Raw genomic sequence first — 22,620 nt, 5'->3', positions numbered from 1 at the left:
ATTGCTCGCCTTTATCAACTAGTTATATATGGATATGGTGATTATATGATTCTTTCAATCAAAATACCTCAGACTTGGGAAGCTGAAAAAGACCTCCTCAGTGCAGTTTTATTATGTATTTCCTCCCCAAAAGAGTGTCCTTGTAGAATTGAATCCTAGTGCTTAATGGTTAGAATAAAGGTCCAAGAGTCACAGTTTCTGATTTTTATTGCTAATGATTCTCTGGGTTTGGCAAGTCCTTTACTTAGTTTCTCCTGATTTCTAGCATTACATTGATGTAAGATGTATAATATATCTAATATATATGATGAAGCATTTATTATACACTTTGTAATAATAGCATAAATAAACACACAAGGTAGACACTAAAAAAAACACTGAAGACCTTCAGTAGAGGTGCATAAATGACATATTTAACAACCATAATTTCAATAGCTCATCCAAGTATTTCAATGCATTGTGTGCCCTGGAAAACAGAGAATTAAAGGAGTACAGTAAAATTTCTCAAGAGTTGTAATCTCATCTAGAGATCTCCTAGGTTTGGTTTAATGTTGCACCAAGAATAAGCTGGTGGAATACAGTCTGTGCTTCTCTTCAGAGATTAATATTCATGAGAAACTAAGAAATGTATTCCATTTTGTGCTGTTTCCCACAACAGTCTGACACAGAACGTATTAGGAGAACTTTGGCAAGCGTCTGATATAATAAAATATTCGGTTTACAAAGCAGAAAGTGTGCCCCGCGCTCTTCCATAAATCTACTATAATAGGCACTTGTGGCAAAAAATACATTTCTGAACACATAGAAAACACAGATTACAGCATGATCATGATGTAATTGGTTGAAAGCCACCACGGCTGTTTTCTGCTGCGAGCCATATAAAAGCCTTCTGACTATTTTAAGTTCGGGGCAGAATGAAGTGAGAGGAAGCCTCGGCAGATTTGACTTTGCTGGAAGTCACATGAGCAGATGAAATGAGATCAACTTGTAAAGCAGAGGCAAGCTGTGGCTGGAAAGATTTCCTCATGGCTGCTGTGTTTGTAAGCTCAGAGGAGAGCTAAAGCCATGTAGGCCATGGCTGTGGAGTCAGTGAGCGCATTATCCTTATTTTCTACTGTGCTGCAGTTACATCAAGTTAATAAGGTATAGATGGGGCTCCTTCACTCAGCAGCACAGCAAAGGTGAGCCTGAAATGTCCAAATGCCAATACACGAGTTCCCAACAAGTCCTGCACATCTGGCTGTTTCTGTGAGCAAACAAGGGGATTTTTTTCCAGGAAGAAGTATTGGAAATCATTCACAAATGTGCTGCATCGATCCAAAACATTTACAGTCATTTGACTTTGGGTTTTGGGCACATGATTTGCATTTGCACTTGCACACAGGCAGACAGATCCTCCCTGTCTCTCTCCCTCTCTCACGCTTTCCTATAAAAGCAGTTACTATTTCCTGACTGGCTTCCTTCCAAATTTGTGAACTAATTTAATTTGGCACCTTTTAACTCATTCCATTATGCCCACCACGAACCTTGCCTAGGGAAAAAAAAAAAAAAAAAAGAAAGAGAGAGAGAGAGAGAGAGAAAACCCCATGGGAGCAAAGAAATGAGGTGGACAGAGAAGAAAGCTGAATGACCAGGGAGCCAAGAGTGTCTATGCTGGTGTATGAAACATATGGGACCACCAAAACTGAGCACCCTCTGTGCCATGTACTTCTGCAGAGCCAAAGGTGAGCTGGGAACAATAAACTCTGCAAGTTTCCCAGTCTGAGCCCCATGTGGCACCTATGTGATTTAGAGCCCTAAGTCAGCATCTGCACACAACCTTCTTCAGAGCTGCCTCCAGCCTCTCCAAGCAGGGTAATAATGTGGGGCAGATAAATGCCCCATCAGGACACTGTCCGTGCAGTTACGGGATACTGCCACGCTCCTGCCTGAATGGGTGGGAAATTCTGGCACCTTCTGGACGTTTCCAGGTGCTGTGGGGAGGCAGAGGCAGCCACACCTCTCTGCCAGGTGACAGCATCCCCCTGAGAGCAGTGAGGAAAGGACAAGCAAAGTGTGACTGTCACAGCTGGGCTCGGCGCCGGTGTGGAGCCAGCACAGCTGTGTGCTCCCCCTGCCCTCAGCCCAGCTGGGTGAGTGAGGAGTCCCAGCACCACCAGCATCAGGAAATGTGTGTGGCTGCACTGAACAGACATGGTGCTCCTTCCCCAGGAGCTCTCAGAGCAGTCCTTCAAAAAGTAAGTACGACATTTGGTGACTGGTATGAACCGTGCAATTTTCCCTCCTGCTACCAGGAAGAAAATAACTCAGCTTCTAAGTCTGGAATGTGTAAAAACACCTCATGAGAAAGATTCAGAATACCTGAATTAGATCAACCCCACTGCATCCTGTCCAGCTAGTGAAGGATCATGCAGCAGATGTACAGTTTTGGTGGCACTTCCACAGATCTATTAATCACCTCCAGGGTTGATGACACCAGCTCCTTCCCTGGGCAGCCTGTTCCAGTGCTTGGCAATCCTTTCAGTGAAGAGATTTTTCCTAATACCCAGTCTCAACCTTCCTGGAACCGTTGGAGGCTGTTTCCTCTTGTCCTGTCACTTGTTACTTGGAGGAAGAGAATGATCCTCCCCTCTCAGAGAAGTCTGGGACCCAATTAAAAGGAGAGTATTTGGTTTCCCAGAGCTACCACAGCTCTGCACTGAGTCTTCTGCACTGTTAATGATTTTGGGGTCAGGAGTGGTGTTACTTTTAGGGTGTGCCACATGGCAAATTCAGGATTTGCAGCTGAAATGGCAAAGGTAACTGATCCACCCAGCAGGAAGTGAGGCTCACATGAAATTAATCACCAGGATGAGGCTGGGAAGGTGTGCATGGCTGCAGAGAAGGTAACAAGTGTTCTGGTGTCCTGCAACGAGATAATCTTTTATAAACACTCACTTGGGATTCATCTCTGCATGTAATCAACTGTAAGTCCTGTCAGAAGCAGTGTCTGAGCCACTGCAGTGATGTTATACAGGACTTGCACATTTTCACAGTTCCAAAAATCCCCCTTTCCCACAAGGACAACTCCCAAAGGAACTGAGATTGTTGTCACAGTAAACCAATAAGAAACCTAAACAAAACTCCCCAAATTGCTGCTGCCTCAGAACCAGAATCTCCCAGGATTGCCTATCAACATTGGGGATGGAAAAACATGAAAGATTTTTTTCTTTTTCTTCTCCATATGGTGCTAAAGAAAGCTGGGAATGGTCTAACCTCACGTGCTGGGCATACAGCCATCCCACCTCCCATCTGCACCAGCCTGACAAGTGTGTTTATCCTTCTTAAAATCAGGTTATCTTTCTGTTTCTGTGAATTATTTTTATGAATTTAGACTAACAGAGGGGACAGGCGAAATGTCTCAGGAAAGGCAATGCAGCCTCTATGAGAACACATTTTCCTGCTTAGAATATTGAGAGAATTGGAGCACGTTGGAGACATTAGGAGTACAGGAAAATGATTTTCCACTCAGGAGAAAATAAATGCAGCTGTCAGTCAAATACAATACTGACACCACTATAACTAAAAGCAAAAGTTTTGCTAATATGACTATATGTTTTCAAAATCTTGATTAAGCTTTGTTCTCAGATCATCATCCATTGAATCCTAAGCCTTTGTAGGTTATCTAAGAAGGGAATTTCATACCCACTTGCAGGAAAACAAAAACAAGTGGAAATCTCATGACATCTGGACTGCCTTACTAACAAAGATGTACAAATCTTTTTTTTTTTCATTGTCTGTCTGTAAATTTTAGACTCACTTAAAAGAGATCCTCTTTAGGGAAGTCCTCTGAAGCTTGCATAATTTTCTGATTCGCTTTCATCCGGAATGCCTATCTGAAAATAGACTAAATAGAAGATTAAATAGAAGATCAATAGAACTTCTAATTAATGGATAACTTGTTGGATAACTTTGCTAATTAACCTCACTAAAAGTTTTATCAGAAGAGTTCTCTCTTTCTTACATTGACATCCCTCTGCTTTAGCAACATATTGTTCTTAAACTTGGAAAAGCAGCCCCAATTCTAAAATTTCTCTTCAATAAAGCAGAAACCACATATGTCTTATTCATTATTTCTAGCCACCAGCTCACAGTTTTGTGAGTCCACTGTAACTAAATACTTCCATTAATCCAGTGATCCTAGTTTAAATGTCATTATTAGGAAAACTTTGATTTTTTTCCTTAGAAGGCAAATTTTAGAAACTAAATAAGTGCAAAAAATATACTGTTAAAGTGACTGATGTTACTACAGCACTATCATCTAATAATTTCAAATTGTATCTTGTACAACTGTGACATACAGAGGCACCTCCTGTTAAATTTGTTAGAGATTATTAACAATCATAACTGAATATCCATCTGTACTTGAGTACATAAACCAGAAAACCTCCTCCTTTCCCTCCCCCTGCCAATGCCTTCTCAATACCTTGTCTCCAAAGGAAAGCCTCTCTACACAGTATCTCCATATTGCTATATGACTAATAAACCCTTTCTGCCAATGTGCACATGTAAATAAATTTAAACTAGATTTCACACATGTACGTCTCTCTTTGAAATGAAGACCGAAATTTATTCCTCTCCACTTTATGTTGAAACTATTTTTTAAATTTTTTTAAATTGTGTTTAGAAACAATTCTGCTTGAAACATTCAAAGCACAAGGCTGTTTTCAATAGATTGACAGAAGCTTTGGGGGGAATTCTCTGCCTTTACTGAAGCCTGGTAGGGCTGGCAAAAGAAATTAGGAGCAGCTGGAAAAACTACTAATGCAAAAAGAGGCAATCAATCCTAAAATATGAAGTCCAATACCCCCTTGACTTGTTGAAGCTGAGAAGAGGCAGGAATTTACCCTCACCTCCTCCAGACCAGCTCTGAGAAAGGTGTGAGGGCATTGCAGTGACACGGACACAAGGGAGATGGGAGACAGGAGGTTATAAAAGGGAAGTACAATCACTTTTCTCTCTAGCCTGAGTACAGTCTCAAGGTGTTTGGTTACAGCAAAAAACGTGCCAAATCATCAGAGGGAACAGACTATGATGAGAGCCATAAATCTATTTAGATTAACTGAAATTTTCACCATTTGGCTTCAAGTAGAAGAACTAAATATTTTTTCTTGCAACTAATCTGTTTTGACTCTATGAAAAACATTTTCATTGCAATGAAGTTATTAAAGTCTTAGCACTTACTGTTTTGTAGTTAATATAGGAACTTTTTTCTACCTGCCTGCTAGTTTCTCTGCAATAAATTTCTTTGCACCGGTCGGCTCTTCACTCTACTTCTCTTATTACTTCATTTAAGAGAATGATTTATTTTAAACCCCAAACCAAACATAGGATTGAAGAGTAGAGGTTAAGAAATGAAATAAAAAGAAAACAGACCTTCACCTTTCATTACGCTTGTCTTAAGTATCCGCTTTATTAAAATTACTCCATGTTTAAGTCTGGTTTATTAAAAACCATCAATGTTTAGCTTATGCTATTTTTGAAGCAGTCTGCACTGCGTAGTGTTTAATAGGCTGTCCAAAAGCAGATTTTTTGCTGTTGTTGTTTGAAAAGCAAACACAGAATGCTCCAAGATATCCATTTGCATAATGCAGTTAGCAGTCACAAAAGCTTGACCAATATCATATCATTAATTTTATAAACCAAAACCCGAAGTGTGTTTATTACATCTTGTAGGGCTACTCATTAAAGATATAATCTGGTTCCCTATTGGAAATCTCATCACAGACTGACATATCAGTGTTTAACCAGGCTCTTTACCCATATGAAAATCTCTTCACACTCTCAAGAACGTGCCAAGAATCACTTGTCAGTAGGAACCTGATATTGCATTCCACCCCTAAAATCAGAGCTGATGCATCAAGAATCACTTAGAATCAGCTGCACTTTACTATTTATAATATATATAATAGAATTATGTATATATTGTACCTGGTGCAATCAGTAGGAGCTTTGTTTAGGATTTAGATGAGAGGAGGATTGATGTACAGTGAATTTAGAAGCAGGATCCAGTTGCAGACACTACATTTAAAATGTTACCTCAAAGCCATTGCTCCCATGATGCTCACAGGGAATTCTGTCAAAATAAGGGACAAGATTTTGCTTATCAAGTGTTACTAGCAGTTTAATTGTATAATCTGCATTGTATCATCACCAGAAACAGGGAATTTGGTGTGAATCATGTGCATCTCTTTTCTTGTATTTTTTCCCCCTATTTCTTTGTATGACACCATTTGGAAAGCTACAGCAAAAAACATCTCCATCCAGCTGGGAAAGTCCCATTTTCTCTGGTCCTTTTAAAATAAGAAGAGTGCTTAAAACATGATAAGAGCAGCTCTGTATGGCACAGGCAGAGTCAGTCTCAGCTGAAACCCATACCCACAGAAGACAGACAGCTCCTCCTGCCCTGGCCACAAGTCCCTCTTCAGCCACAAGAGAGGGCAACAGTGTCACCAAGGACAGCATGGTCCATGCAGAGGCAAGGCCATGCCCTGTCCTTTCCTGTAAGGAATGAAGCACAGCTCACTGAAAGGCCGTTTCCAGCACCCTGTAAAAATATATCGGCGTTTTGCGAAAGCAAACAAAAAGCCCCAAACTTTGTTCTGTGTCAGAATGAAAAGTGGACATTTTTAAATTCCCAGTAGATAAGGCCGTGTTTGAGCAAACCCAAATTGCTGGACCTCACAAGTTGCCACACAGCAGAGCTGTTGTTGCCCTTCAGTCAGCTCTAATTTTGAATTAATTGAATGAGTTTTTGCCTCAGACATTTCTGCGAACAGCCTCAAACTACAGAGTCAGAGCCAAACATCTTCATCTAAAAAGCTGCTCCTTCCTCTAAACTCAGACATATTGCACACCCCTTTGGAATGCCCTGGAAAGCAGGTAAATAACTCAAAATTTGTGGCTCTCCAACTTACCCCAAATCTAATGTCTAGCACTTTGTAGAAATAACACTGAAGGGAAATAAATGCAAGAGAGGGAGAAGACATAAAGCAAAGCTCTAGGAAGTTCCCATGTAAGGTCACCAGAAGAGTTGAGGGGGTTGTTTTTCTTCTCCCTAACAGAGGAGCCTAAATTTAATTTCTCTTCTCATTTTCTACTTTACTCTGCTCTTTTCCTCTCAATCTCCATCCTACTCCTCCTTCTTTCTTCTCCTCCAGTCTGAAATTCCATTCCCAGCCATATGTTTCTCATTGTGATCCACCTTCCATTTTTGGTCATACAGCAGAATGTGGTTTGAAGATCCAAGAAAGTCAGAGCGTGTTGACACAAGGACATTGGAGTCTAGGTTTTGTCAACACTGAGCTGAAGAGCTTTGGGCCTTGAATCAATTTTAGCCTCCTTGACCAAGGAAACCCTGCAGAGAGTCAGACAAAGATCAACGAGAACAGATTTCCAACTGAACAGAGCCATATAAGTATATCTTGTATTACAGGGGAGTGGTTTTTATTTTCCTTATGATCTGCCCTTGCTCCAATATTAAATTCAAACACTGCTCAATTTTGCTTGGCATGCAGCTTTCTGCAATGAGACCCTAAAGTTTTCTTGCAGGTGATATCCAGTAATGAGAGCCCTAAGACAAACTTGAATTTCAAACATCAGATGGATTTCTTGTAGAAGCTGAGATAAATAATAAACCCAAAACTACTCCAAGGTCTCACTGTGATCCATTCAGAAAGCAAGTGATGGAGAGTCACAGTCTTTTCCCAGATGACCTGGGGGATTTCCTGCTAAATTGCTGTGCTCCCAGACGTCTGGGCATGTGAAGTGGGTCCACCAGCTAAAAGTCCATTCCCGACCTTGGGCTTCAACTAAAAACATGTGTATAGGGCTGGGTAATGGAAGAGAGTGTAAGGGAAGGGGAATTAAACTGATGTTGACATTATTTGAAATGTGCTTTAATTCATGCTCTGCCAGATAGCTGAAGATTAATCTCAAACTGTTTATTTTAATGTATCGTATTTCTGACTTGCAGCTAGCTATCAGCTAGTGTAATATAAGCTCTAATTTTGGCACCAACGAGTCGTCATTGTGTTTACATTTTCACTCACACTTTCTTTGGTTATATCATAAGCAATTTCATGATTTAATGGCACTTACTTTCCTGAGTAATAACTGGTGTAACTAATTTTTGGTGATGGGAGAGAGACTTTTTACAAACTACCTATTTTCTTTGTGAAGTTGCTTGTAACAACAAAGTCTTGAAAGATACCTTAGTTACACGGCCATTTCTGAGGGAAAATGAAAATGAAACAGAGGAGAATCTGTTTTTAAATTCTGGATTGAAGATCAGGCTGATCTGGAAAACTGGAAAAGTTTTAGTCATTTTTCTAGCTAACACTCCAAACTCCACATTGAAAATAGCACTGTTTCTTTGAGCTCAAACAGAGCTATATTATAATCCAGAAATAACCAGGAAAATGCTGTCAATATAAAATCACAACAACTAGAAAAAACAATTCAGTATTCTGCTGAACGGAGTTACTCTAGCACAACCCAGAAGAAAAGCTTGGATTAATCTGTTTGATCAAAAAAATTTTAACCACGTAAAAATGTTGCTTCTTTAAATTAATGTAAAGTTGGACAAGCAGACACTTGCAGATCCTGATGGCCATGGACGGGAAGTGCTCACTGGATGTGTAGTCAAGAGCTGCATTCCCATCTTCCTTAGGATAGGACTGGGTTCTTGCTCCTGCCAAAGGACAAGCCCAGCTCCACACTCAATTTACAGCTGCTGGTCTGGTTTTAGGATCCGTGGCAGGTTTCCAAGATGACATAGTGGGGTGCTCAGATGCCTTCAATGAGCAACAGTGACACGTCTGAGAGGAATTTTTATAAAACACATGGATGTAGAGCTCAGGGATTCATGTTTTACATGAGGCAGTGCAGTCTGAAGAGTCAGCCTTTATAATCAAGTAATGCCGAACAGTCCCAAGCTATGCTCCAAGCATTACAACTTGCAAAACACTGCAGGACCTCACAAGTGTGGAGACACACAAGCAGGAGGCAAAATACATCATGACTTCTAGCCAGATTTCTTGGCTTGGGAAAATTTCCCAGCGACAGAAAGTTGCTCTGATTCTGGATCATGCTAGAGAAATTCAAACAGGAACCATACATTTTGAAGATGCATAAAACTGTGAAAGGAAGACCAGATTTTTGCACCTATATCTGCAGATTTTGTCCTCTTGGGACAGAATTTGCATATAGCCTCTCTGGGGGAAAATGAACTGCGGAGGGGTAGCAAAAACAGAGACTGAGAAATTATAAAGAAGGCAATAAAAAGAAAAGAATAGGAGACGACTCCTAGACCTCACACAGCCTCTGTTAAACAATGGGGAGAAAATCTTCCAGGAATTCAGTAAGACCTGAGAAGAAATAGAGGGACTGCTGGAACAAATGGCTGCTGGCTCCAGTTCTACTGAATGACCTTGACTGTGCACATTAGAGCTAGCTGTTACATCAGGCACTGAAATAGAGAACAGACCATAAAAAACCCTGAACATTTCCTCCCATAAGATTCCTTTGTTATAGGACTCTTTTGTAGCATTTAGTAATAATTTCCTCTCTGACAAATGTTCTTGTGCAAATTATAATGCCATTATGTTCTGATGCGAGCTTTTCCCTCGTTTCTTAGTTAATTCATCTTTATGGAAGTTCTTCAGCTGCCAGCCAGTACTGGAAAGTTATTAATTCCAAGTGACTTTAATAATGCATGGGAGCTGAGGAGAATTTTAGCAAACTCTCAAAATATTCCTTTACCAACATTTAACTGAATATTCTATTTTCCCTCTCATTTATTCATCTGGATCTCTGCCATGGCTCATGGCTTTTCAGCTCTGACAAGGTGGGTTACCAGTAGGAAGCACAGGAAAGATGGGGAGAAAATCATCTCTCTATCCCCCATTTACATGGTAGGTTGATCATAGAGTTTCTGTAAAACCTCCCCTCTGCTCCTTTCTGCACAAAATGTGAATTTTCTTGCACACAGAGCAGAGCCAGGGAAGTCAGAATTTTCTTGCACACAGAGCAGAGCCAGGGAAGTCAGACAGAGCAAGTGAGAAACAAGAGTTGCTCCAACTATTCCTTCCTGCGTGTTTAGCCACAGCCAGCCATCAAGACAGCATGGACTTATTGCTCAAACATTAATCCTCTTCTGATTGTACACATTTTCTTCCTCTACACTCAGGTATGTCCAGAAGCTCTAACACACTCCCTAAGTTGCACTTTAGTGGTGCCAAAACCTCATAAATTATTATTCTCTCTGCTTCCCTAGCAAGTTAGCTTCACTAACTTGTGCTCAGTCTGATTAAAAACTTGGCAAAAGATGTAAAATGGCTGATGCACCAGAAAGATCGACCTTGGGGATTCAGCTAATGCTCACACAAAAAGGTGGTAAAAAGATGTTTATAAAGTAATTTGTAGGGAACTCAGATTGCAGGAGGTACCACATTCTTACTTTAGTGGCATTCATTTACCTGGTAGCCACTCAACAGATCAAGAAGAAAGATACTCTCTTGTCCTGAACAACCCCAGAGGAACCCCAGAAATGGGAGCTTACTCATCCTAAAGAATTTTTTTCTGGGGAAGGAAATATTTCACCCTTTTGTAAGTTTCCAAAAGGATTCTTCTGACTGGCTGTGAAAATCAGCATGATCTCTCTTCTGTTTAGCTTTGTTCAAGTTTAACACAAACAGCTTAAATTCTGTGTGGTTACTGGAACAAAATATACTGCCAAGGACTGAAACTATTAAATCTTTTCTTTTATCTGTTCCTCATGGATATCACATGCCCAGACAAATTGGATTGTTCATAGCAGTCTGAGCTTAATAATATTTTCCCTATTAAAAGGGAAATCCTTGTGATAACATATGCAGAGGTGAACCTCTCCACAGTGAGTTTATAGGCCTTTTTTTTTCTCAATGAGGCTCATGAAAGAAATTCATAAAGTACTTTCACTGTTGCAAGGCACAGGCATTTGCAGTGATGCTGTCTTTGGAAACTTGCTCAGGGTCTTCAAATCATAAAATGATGTATCTTCTTTCTAAGAAGCTAATTACACCATGGGACAGTTTTAGTACAATTCGAGTAAAAATACAGTATCTAAATGATGAGTTTTGATGAGGAAACCAGGAAGGGAGAGGGAGGAAACTGAAATGAGAAATCTTGAAATAAAATAGGTGCAAGCCACTGAAAAACATTATGAGAAGTTCATACAGAATATCAAAAGCTCCAAGTTTGCCTCTCAGCTGAATTATAGTTCAGCCTGACTGACTAAAGACACCTTCTGCACACAATTACTCCTTGGCTACTGTTTGTAAGACATTAGCACGATCTTGAAAACATAAAGGAAAAATAATTGCCTTTAACATTTTCTCTATTACACAAGCTAATTAGTCAGATTCTTTTTAATACTCATCACCCAAAGCAACCAGCTTGTTTGTTTTTGCTGTGTTATTTGTGCAGACATGAAAGCCATCACAGCCTCACAAAAAGCTACAGCCCTTGACCATGTCACACCACAGCTGAGTAATAGCCTGACACACTGATCTCTTCTTCCCTCACTCCAAACTGTGATAAGAAAGGACCATCTTGCTGTTTCTTGCTGTTTCTCTTTTTGTCCCAGAAAAAAATCCTGCCATCTATAACCTGCTCTCTGTTGGCAATCCAAGAGTGGGACAGACATCTTCCTAGCAGGAGAGCTGTTGTTTTTAACCTGAATAATCAAAGTGTAAATCTGACTGTTCTGAACCCCCAGCCAAACAGAAAGTCTGTTTATGGTATTTTCTGTGTTAATAAGAGAATTTAGGCAAAGCTCAAATGTATTTGCAAGTACCCTGAAACCTTGTGCCACCCAAGGTTTGTCATAGTGGTGTCAGATCTTTTGCTTGGATTCCTCTGAATTTTATCATGTCATTGCAGTGCCAGAAAATCATTCCAGCATGCTGAGCCAACCCTCCATCAGGTCAGGGAAAAAAAAAATAAATAAAAATTGGGGTTGGGCCACCCAGAGGAGGGAGGGACATAGAAAATCTGCTGATGAAGAAGAGACTAAACAGTCCCATCTTACCCCAAATCACACCAACATTTGGAGCTCTGCCAGTCACCCCTGTGCTAAACAGGACATATTTTGAAAACCTGAGCTCTGCCTTTCAATGGGGAAGTTGCTGACTTAGATCATTTTAGGCTGAGCTTTAGGATATCTGGAGCAGAGAGAATATCTGTTGCTCTTGTTTAATTTTGCAGCATTTGGGGTTTTTGTATTAAAGCTTTAACTCTATAGAGCTTAACATTTATAACTTGATATTTATAGGGTGTTTCTTTAACATTTCTTAAAGACCACCTAGATTTGCTTGCAAAAATTAGTATGAAATTCATTAGCCTTTGTTAAAATGGTGAAAAAAAATCAGAGTTAAATTGCATGAAATAACAATTAAGTTACTACCTATCCACAGAATTAGTTTCCCAAAGAAAAAGAATTTCCTAATTCCTTTAGATAAAAACTAGTAAGAACAACAAAAGAGACTGATGTAAATATTTAAATAGCAGCAGTATTGTTGCAGCTGTAACAGTCTAAAGGCATAAGAATCACTAGTAAGAAGATGCAATATTTTTTATTGGGCTGACTGACACAGCTGTAAAACACTGGAGAATAATGGACAAAGCTGAGAAGAAAAGGAAAACCCAGAAATACAGTAAATCAAACATAGATGTCCCCATGCCTCATAAGGGACATCTTCAGACAGAGCTGCACTGAGACTTCCAACACCGTAAGGTTTCACCCCTGCTGGGGTTCAGACATTGCACAGAACGTGGGACAGCAGGGACCCAGCTAAATACAGCTGTACCTGGGCATGCTTATCAGCTGAAAATAAACATATTGATGTGTCTGTTAGAGGAGGTTATACATCACCAGAGGCAGGACAATGAACTCCAGGGAGCAGGCTAAGAGATGTCACTCAACGTGATTTGTTCTCCTGGAATTTTATTTATGACTGCTGCACTTGAAAGCACACTGAAGTGCTGGCCAAAGCAAGACTTAAATTTAAATTTGGATTAACCCTGACTAAAGTTTATCCTGAAGAGGATGAATTTGTATTTATATCCAAGGCTCAAGTAAACTGTTTTCTCTCCCATCCTATTACTGCACATGAGCCACGTGGAAAAAAAATAAAGTTTACTCCTCTGCTAAGGAAGGAAAAAGATTTGCAATAATTTACAATCAGACAGTCCTGTTAACTTGTAATGAAATGTAGGTGCTTATTACTGACATAAAGTTTAAAACCTGAAACTGAGATAAAAACCAGTTATGGGCATACCCAACAACTCAAGCAGTTTGTACATTAAATCAAGATGGCATGCTACAAAACAGTGGCCAAAATCAGGATTCACTGTGAAAGAAAAATGTCATGAGGGATCCCTAGTCCATCAATTCTGTCTAACATTACAAAAAGTCTGTCTTTGAGTTCAATTGGCCTTTCCTTTCTATGCCTGACTCCAGCAGAACTCAGCTTCCATCTCCCAGGAGTTTTCCAGTCAATTTGACATCTGTAAACTTAAAGACTTACAGAATCAAATCAGATGAGTGTAAACATAAAAACCCCAACTTTCAGTCAGTCACATATTCAAAACAATTGGTTCATTTCACTGACTCTACATATATACATAGACTCAAAACTCCTGCTCCATTTAACAAAGTTATACAGGCATAGATCCACTGGTCTTCTCTCTTCCTGCCTTTAATTCTGGCAAAGATGACAGAAGAAACAGAAGAAGATAAAAGAGCATTCCCCTTTCAAAGAGCCAAATGAAAGAAATGCCTCTGAATACCAGGATTAATTTAACCCTAATTGTTTGAAATGCTCTTCCCAAGCATCACGTTGTCCCCAAAGAAACAAACGGAATTGGGATGCTGCCCTGAAGCACAGTTGTTTTTCAACTTACAAAACCAGAAGTTACTGAATGCAACTGAATGTGTAACTGGTCACCAGGAAGACAATGGAAACCTAAAACCAGGCTAGAAATGGGGAATTCAGCTGGGGAATTCAGCAACCATCCATTTTCATACAAAAAGGGTGGCTTCAGAAAGGTTTTTGTTAAAATATAGGCTGGATTTGCCCTCAGTGTAAAGAATTCTTTTAAAAACGTATTCCTACACTTCTTGTTGAATCTGTGAAGACTGTGTTGAATAACAGCAGTGCCCAGGAATTTACCAGACCTCTAGGAATACCAGGTGCTAAAAGGTATTAAGATCAAGGCATATTTTCAGACTATTTTACATCATGGGTGCTGAAAAATGGTAGGATATTAAGTTTTTGATTATTTTCATAGTTTTGGTTTTGTTTAGGTTTTTGGATTTTTTTTTTTTTGTTTTGTTTTTGGGGGGTTTTCTTTGAGCTGAACAGAGAGAATAGGAAAAAAATATTGTTAGACATGGAAATAAAACATTTCCTTCTGAATGAGAATATTCAAGCAGCAAATCTGACTGAAGCATTTAAATTCACTTTTTTGTGTGTGTGTGTTGCAGTGGCCACTCTGTGGAAAAAAAAAAAAAGTTTTGTGTTTTGTCAGACCATCACAAGTTTTGAAGTTTTTCTCAAAAAGGAGTGTGTCACAATAAGAAATTTTGTTCTTTTCTCTCCCTTGTCTTAAAAAGTTTAAGTAAATCACAAATTTTCTTGTTTTATGATAGCCTTCTATGTCAGGGGAGGGAAAACAACAGAGGATAAACAAAAACCATCTCATTTTTGTATACACAGGTGGGTTTATGTTTCAGCTGTAATATACATTAATGTAGTTTCTGTGGAGCCACATATTAGCAGGACTTTTTGAACAGTCTTTTCTGTCAAATAGCTACAGCTGTAGCAACTTCAGGTTTTATTATTCATGACTATGCAAAATATGACTGACCATCCAATAAATCTTCCTTTCTAAACTTCTGAGATACAAAAGAAATGGCTTAACTCTGTTACCTTCCTCTTTCCTACTGAATGTGTTGTAAAATGCTTAAAAATGAATTACTGTGTAAATTCTCAGGCTGAAGTTTTTATGTAAATAGTCCACACACAATTTATAGCATTCTTGTTTGTGTAACATTCTAGCTTATTGGCATTTGTCCTACGAATATACTGTTTTGGAAATTAGGCACAGTAGGGTTATAAAACACTGTTTTCCCCATACACCATTTCAAGAAAAAAGAAATAATAAAAGTCAGCCTTGAAAGACTTGTCTGGTAAAATATTTTAAATTTAAAGATCAGGGTGAAGATGTGCTTTCATGAGGTAAGGAAAGAGTAGCTCATTATTGGAATAATGACCTCTGCAATTGTCCATGTGGCTTTGGGACAGGAATGGATATTATTTACAACACAGACACCTTGGAAGTGCTGACTAGCTCATACTAACAGCAAGAATAGCCATGGCCTGAATAAACAGATTCCAAGGCAGAAAAAATGGGTGGTATTGAAGGAACCATCCTCAGGGTGCTCTCTGTGAAAGGCAGAAAGCTCCTTCATTCATATAATGACAAATTTTTTTTTGTTTAATCCCTCAATCATTCTTTCTTTGTATTCCCTCAGTGTATCCCAGGCCCCAGAAAGATAAAAAATACCAACAGGCAGCCACACCTTCCCTCAGGAGGAGAAGGTTGAAAGGGACAAAAAAGGAGAAGCCCTTATACAAACTAAAATCTGGACCAAGAGTGATAAGAATGAAATAATTCCATATACACAGAATAACAGGGACTCATTTTTGTTCTGTAAGGTTGAGATTTGGCCACAGACTCCAATTGGACTGACAAGAGGTAATGTTTTATCTTCCCAGTATATTAAAAACACATGGATCAGACTTAAAAGCACACAAATCAACTCCAAAAAAACAAGCTAAATAATGGATGAAAAAGAAGTAAATGAGGGAGAACAGTAAAATAAAAGCTAAACTAAACTTTGCAGTAATTATAAGGGTCATTGCTATATAAAAATAATTTGTCAAAGTCATATCAATCTCATGATTAGTAATACAAAGTTTAAAAATATCAATGATGTAGTATCTATAATATCCATTTGTTGGTTTTTCATTGTCTCACATTTGACTTCTGCTTTAAGTGCTCTTGATCCTGCAACAACAACAGCAAAATAAGCAGAGAGACTTTCTCATTCTTTGCTGGCTCCCTCCCATCTCTCCACTCCACTGGAGATGGAAGATGACAATTTGGATAAGGTGCTTTTCCCCAGAGAATATAAATTATACAAATTTCACCACAACACCTGAGAACCCTATAAAACAATGAAACCATTGGAACGTGTCCTTCTCCAGATCCTCGCTAATAACATGGGACTTAAACAACTCAGGCAGAGCCTGAATGCTGCTACAAGAGGTTTCCTAAACCCCTTTGGCTCCAGTGACACTCCAGCACCATCCGCACGTGGCCGGGAGGGAGCAGGGTTTAATCAGGAGGGCAGCAGACATGGAGCTGGCATCACAAAAGCATCCAGGCCCCAGGCTGCCTTCGATCACCTTTTCCCCCTCCAAATCTAAGCCTTGTGTCTTGAACTTCCCAAGAACTGACACTGCATTTTCCACATCCCATAGCCAGCTGTGGTCTCTTCTCACAATTGCTTAGCTGGGGTTCATAAGGGACAGCTGCCAACAGGATGTTAGGTGAAAGAAAGAGAATTTCATTATCATGTAATGAATTAATAAATTATTACAAACAGGCATAGGAGGGAGAGTGTGGTTTAGATCATTAGCCCAGAACAGTAATGTGCGTTTCCTCCCAGCTTTCGTGCTACAGCTGAGAAAGAAAACCTTGATAACACCAACAGACTACATGTAAGCAAGGAAGACTTGGAATATCAAGTAGACACTCCTTTACAGAGTAGCAGTCTGCTTCTAATCCCAACAGTGAGGGGAAGATGTTACCCAATGTTATCTAGTACCCCAAATCAGCATTTCTTTAGGATTAGGTCTGCAGTTTAGGTAAGAACCTTCAGTTTTAATCCCAACCTAGCCTAGCCTGCTGCATTCATTTGCTGCATTCAAAATGGATGGTACTTGGTGCTCTTAAACATTTTTTCAAACCTCTCCAGTTTCTACTGATCAACCATTTATTGCATCACTGCTGGCTGGGATTTCACACCCATCTGATATTTTGAGTGGTGAAACATTAACTCCACCTCCTGAGCAAACCAGAGCCATCAGTGTCCCCAGCACTAAATTACTCTAGGAAGTCAATGTAAAGTATCACCATCAGACCCCTTTTTGCAGTCTACCATATCCATAAATTCCCAATCATCCCTGGATCTCCTGGATTTTCTCCTACACTGTGACCATCACCTCCCACCACTTCCAGTGTGGCCCTGTGCCTGTATTGTTGAGCAATTGGCTCTCAGCTCTGGAAAGAAATTATCTCATGCTCTGAGATAATCCTCACCTTGAGCTAAGCCTGACCTACTGTGGCCTGATGTTCTTGTGTCTCCCTTCACCTTCCTGAGTAAAACATGTTTTTTACCTCTACAATACTCTTTATAAATACCAAGAAATACAGAATTGTCTGGGTTGGAAGGGACCTTAAAGGTCACCTCATTCCACACCCCTGCCATGGGCAGGGACACTTTCTGCTAGGCCAGGTTCCACAGGGCCCCATCCAGCCTGGCCTTGGATGCTCCCGGGGCTGGGGCATCCCCAGCTTCTCTGGGCAACCTGTCAAGTGTGAACCTGGAAGGAGTGGCTTTGCAAACCCTTTCCCCAGCAGGCAGGGGATGAGGCAGGGGAGGAAGGCATGGAACAACGCAGCTCTGATCAGCAGCCATGCCACACGCATCTGCTCAAAGGCTCCTGCCTCAAAAGACAGCCACAAACTGGGGTTTTCTCTCTTTCTAAGTCAGCTGCTCTTACTGAATCCAGACTTCATGGCCTTATGGTCTTGGTGAGTTTTCTGACTGATGTGATGAGGCAACGGGGTACCTTCTCTGTTCACCTCTCAGAGCTTAACCTCTGAATAAGCGAACTGAAGAAGTCTTCATTCTTCCCAGACACCAGACAAAATGATATCACCTCCAGCCCATGTATAAACAGATTTCTTCCATCTTTTCAGAAATTAATCAGCATCAGCAAACACTTAATTTCCTTCCTCTAGGAAAGCCCTCTATCTCAGAATATTTGCAGTAGGAAAGGCAGCCAAACATTTTCTTGGGTTTAGTTTTTGTGCTATTTTGTCTGCCCAAAGGGTATCCGGATGGTTGCTCCCTCCCAGCTCAGGAGCAGCAGCTCTGGCAAGCAGCACAGCCCTCAGCAGCAGATTAGACACAGCCAGGGCTCCTGCTACAGCAGCACTTTGCTGCTTCCCTGGCCTGATTCCCCAGCCAGCCTTCAAGGTGATGGCTTTGAGGAGAGTGTCTGATGTGCTTGTAAGCCCCTGCCCCAGAGACTCAAGTGCAGAGCCTCATCAGCACCTTTGAATTGATAAAGACATGCCAACCTTGGTAGCAAAGGCTAAAAACAAGGTTAGCTTAAGTCACCACGAAAGACTACATTTGTGCTCCCCTTCAAATATCCCTTTGTCCAAGTTTCTGAGGTAAAAATGCTTTTATTTTAAGCTGTTATTAAAACAAAACAAAACAAAAGGAATTCTGGAAGAGAAGAAAGAAATTAGGAGAAAAAGTGCTGGAGTTCAAGAGAGTTCCTAAAGTGAAGATAAGCAAGAGATACATAGATGTAAAGAAGAAATAATAATAATAATTTAATAATGCTAATAACAATAGCATTAATAAGGCCTCATTCTTTATAAAAGCTTGAGCCTCTCCTTTCCAAGGTCCTCCTGGCTCAGCTTCAGAATCTCCATTGGGGTGCAGCTTTTTGACACTTCTGAGAAGAGCCACTGTCCTTCATCACCCCTTCCCTGCCATGCTGATGGAATGCAGGTGGCTCTTCTCCCTGCCACAGGCTCTTGTTGCAAGGGGAATTTTCCTGGGAAGCACTCATTTTTTAACCCTGCCCCTGCCAGATCCTTCTGTAAAGGAATTTGACCCACCACTTCCTTAGAAGCTATGTACACCTGGATAGCACTCAAAAAGGAGGCAGAAACTGCAGTCAAGCACCTTTCAGTGTTTCTGCTGCTCTCCTCAGTAGCAGGGCCACAAAATGACAAAAATTACCAAAAAAGGGCTTTTAACTGAAAAGGGGTGGGATTAGATTAGATTAGATATTAGGAAGAAATTCTTTATTGTGAGGTGCTGGAACAGTTTGTCCATCCTGGAAGTGCTCAAGGCCAAGGTTGGACAAGGCTGAAGCAACATGGTCTGCTCCCTTGGGACACTCAGGGATGGCAGGGGCCAGCTGGCTGGAGTTATTCCTGTCCACCCCTAACCTTATGGACTGGTTCTAAATTTAGCCATGCCATGTGCCATCACTTATATCTGACCAGGATATAAGTGGGCATATCTGACCAGGACTTAGAACCCTTTATTCATTAAGGTGCAAAGCTGTTTCCATCCTGTTAAATTTCCTAGGTTTGGGCTGGCTCCTACAGGGGTGAATAAAGCCAAGGTATTTTTAATTTAGAGAAATAAGGCAGCTGTGCCCACTTTCCCTTTCCTCAATTAACTGAGGAGCTCCCATCCAGCTAATGAAACACTTAGACAAATTTATTCTTCTCCTTTCCTGATTCTGGAAACAGCTTTTTTGGTAACACCCAGCACTCCAAATCTGGTTCCTCATAGTCAGCAGCAGTGATTGATGACAAATAGTCAAGAGCCAGCTGAACGTGTACATCACCAATCATCTCAGTTCATGCATCCCAATATTCTTCCCATAAATTCAGCAGCAAAAGCTTATCTGACAGCAGTGCCTTCACACTGAGCCACTGAAAATCAGAATAGAACAAGGCCCTTCTGCTTTGCCTGAAATTAGTTATAACACCAGAGGATGGAGTGCAGCTCCATGAGGCAGGAGGATAGATCAAGGCAATTCAATCCCTTAATCCAGTGAATTTTCAGGGTTTTTTTCATAGTATTCAAAATTCATAGGGAGAGCTATGCTGAAACAGCAGCTCCTGACTGGACATAAGAGAAAATCAGTGTGTGTTATTAGGACTGGAGTTGACTGGTCTTGCTCACATCACATGAAATGATGTGAGCATCATTTCAAATATATTTGGAATTTAGGCCTGGAGTCTTGGCTAAATACAAATCAATGCAATTCACAGTCTCGGAAAATCAAATGAGATTTTCAAAACTCTACTCAAGGTGAGCTAAAAATCCACACTTTTTTTTTTAAATAAAATAAGTGTTTGCTTTTACAGAAGTGGGCTCTTGGCAATGGTATTTCTCTGTAGATTTGGCATGTGGTCTGACGTAATTTGGGGGATCATGCAGCCCACAGCAAAGTCCCTGCCACTTGTTTGCACTTTTGCTGTGCTGTACAAGTGCTCCAGGGCAAGTGCAGAAGGAGGGTTCATGAAAATCAGTATTTCCTTGAGGGGTCTGCTTAGGCTGTGGCACTTGTTCCTAATAAACACCCCAATGCCTTTGGAATTGCAGGGAAAGGCACCAAACTCTGGGAACTTTGGCTAGAGCTGGTTCCTCATCTAGGTTCTCCCACTCTTGTCCAAATCAGGAGAGCAGAGAGTGGGAGAAACATCTGAAATATAAGCAGAGAAATTTCCATATTGATTCAGAGTAGAGATCCACTTTATTCTTTCTCTCAGAAGAGAGATCTCAAAAGGAGAATAAAAGTGGAAAAAAGGTCCCCATGGAAAACACTGTGAATAGTTGGTTTATCTCACAAAGCATGAAGATCTCTTACTCCTTTCCAGTTTTCATTCCCACAGTACAGTTTAATCCTGCACGTTACAGATGGGAATTTAAATAAATGTCTCAGTTCCTGTTAGATCCTTTATGTCGGGTAATGACTTCTGAGAATGACATTCACACATTTCTTACAACCTGCCAATACACATAAGAGTGTGTTTGTGTGTGCATATTTTCTAAGTTTTTAAAGTGCTGTCATTGTGTTCTGTAGATTCTGTTAAATAAGCCAAGAGAAACAGAAATAGCAGCAACCAGCTATTTAAGGACAGAATAGGAAAAAAACACCATTGATACATAAATCTGGAAAAAGTGGGGAAAGGATTTACAGTTTTATGCTGCTATTTACAGAGTCGTACACCTTGGAGGGAATATAAATATTAATACCATTCTTTCAGCAATAAAGTATCTCTCCTTTTACCATTCCTCTGGTGATTGATCAGCCAACTCTTCTCCCTGCACTCTTTTAAAACTTGGGTACAGTGGACACAGCCAGAGCTGCAGAAAATTACCTGCATTTACTTTTCACCTCTCAAATTCTGAAGATGAAAAGTAGGAATTTGGGTGGGTTCTTTCTCAACACCTAGATCTCTGTTTCTGAATAGATATCCCTGGCTGGAGACAATTCCTGCCTGCTATTCCTGAGCAGTGGCTGAAGCCTGGCACATCAGCATATTATCAGTTTTAAAGTATTTTCAACTACTTTCTCTAAGGCTTTTGGGGGATTGTGACTGAAAAATCCTTTGCCAGGTTAAATATTTGTGTTTGGCTTTGTGAGGCCAGAGACCCAATTTGCTAATGTTTTATACTGATCCAACTCCCATAATCAGACAGAGATTAGATTAGGACACTCTCACAGAAATATCACAAAAATTTTCTGGTGTTCTATTTTCTTGTGTTATCTCTGAGGATCACTTTTCCCATACAAATGAGAGCTACCAAAAAAAAAAAAAAAGAAAGAAAACCCCCCAAAAAAATCCACTTGAATTTGCTGTACTTGAATAATTCCTGTAGAACGAGCATCCATCAGAGAGCTCCAATGGGACTGGCAACAGTCACTGCTCTCCACCCACTGGGAAGTTAATGCCAGATGAAAACTCCTCTTTATCCAAAACTCAGATGTTCAGTTAAATCATTACATATGTACTTTATATTACCTATTACACACGACACAAAATATTCGCCTGATTTTAATTAGACCGATGTTATTTGACCATCAGGGGGAAAAGCAGAATGAGATCAGAGGACAAAAAAAGAACAGGTAGCATTTAAACAATATCAGAGTGTGCCTGTGCTGTGGCTGAAGTGTCTGTCACACTGTAAAGATCCCCCTTTTATATTTTCCAGTAATTTTTACATTAAATTTACTTGCTGTAAAGAAGAAACAGTTAAAAAATCCTTACCAAATTGTTTTTAAAATAGAGCTGGACATGCTCATGAAAGATACATTGATAATCCAACCTTATGGGGTTCCAGCTCATCCCACAGTTTGAGGAGGTCCCATAGCCTGGCTTTGCCAAAATCAATGGGCTTGCCAAAGTCACAACAGGGAAAAATTTGCCACATATTTTTTCTAATTGCCAGGTGTTCAAACCATCCACAGCAACTCCATTTCTGAAATCAGGAATTAATTGTTGAAATTTATTAATATATTTTTATGTTGTGAATTAATTACTTCTTCAGTATCTTCCATGAGGGAAGTCCTTTCTTTTTGTTTGTACTGCTCCAGTGCCTTGTTCCAAATCAGGAGGACACTGCTAGGATGAATTTATTTAACA

The 22,620-nt window shown here is 40.2% G+C and overlaps 1 long non-coding RNA gene across 1 annotated transcript; it reads right to left on the bottom strand.

Annotated features, from left to right (window-relative positions):
- Positions 1-2,212: 2,212 nt before the first annotated feature.
- On the bottom strand, positions 2,213-6,096 carry LOC135299921 (uncharacterized). The gene is made up of 3 exons (XR_010361758.1): positions 5,971-6,096; positions 3,800-3,886; positions 2,213-2,905 (listed from the first exon to the last, which is right to left on the bottom strand). It is a non-coding gene; the product is annotated as an uncharacterized LOC135299921 (long non-coding RNA).
- Positions 6,097-22,620: the final 16,524 nt, after the last annotated feature.

This window comes from Passer domesticus, chromosome 4 (genome assembly GCF_036417665.1).
Source record: "Passer domesticus isolate bPasDom1 chromosome 4, bPasDom1.hap1, whole genome shotgun sequence".
In the NCBI taxonomy this organism is placed as follows: domain Eukaryota; kingdom Metazoa; phylum Chordata; class Aves; order Passeriformes; family Passeridae; genus Passer; species Passer domesticus.
Note: the sequence above shows the minus strand (reverse complement) of the source record. Positions and strands in the feature narration are given on the sequence as shown.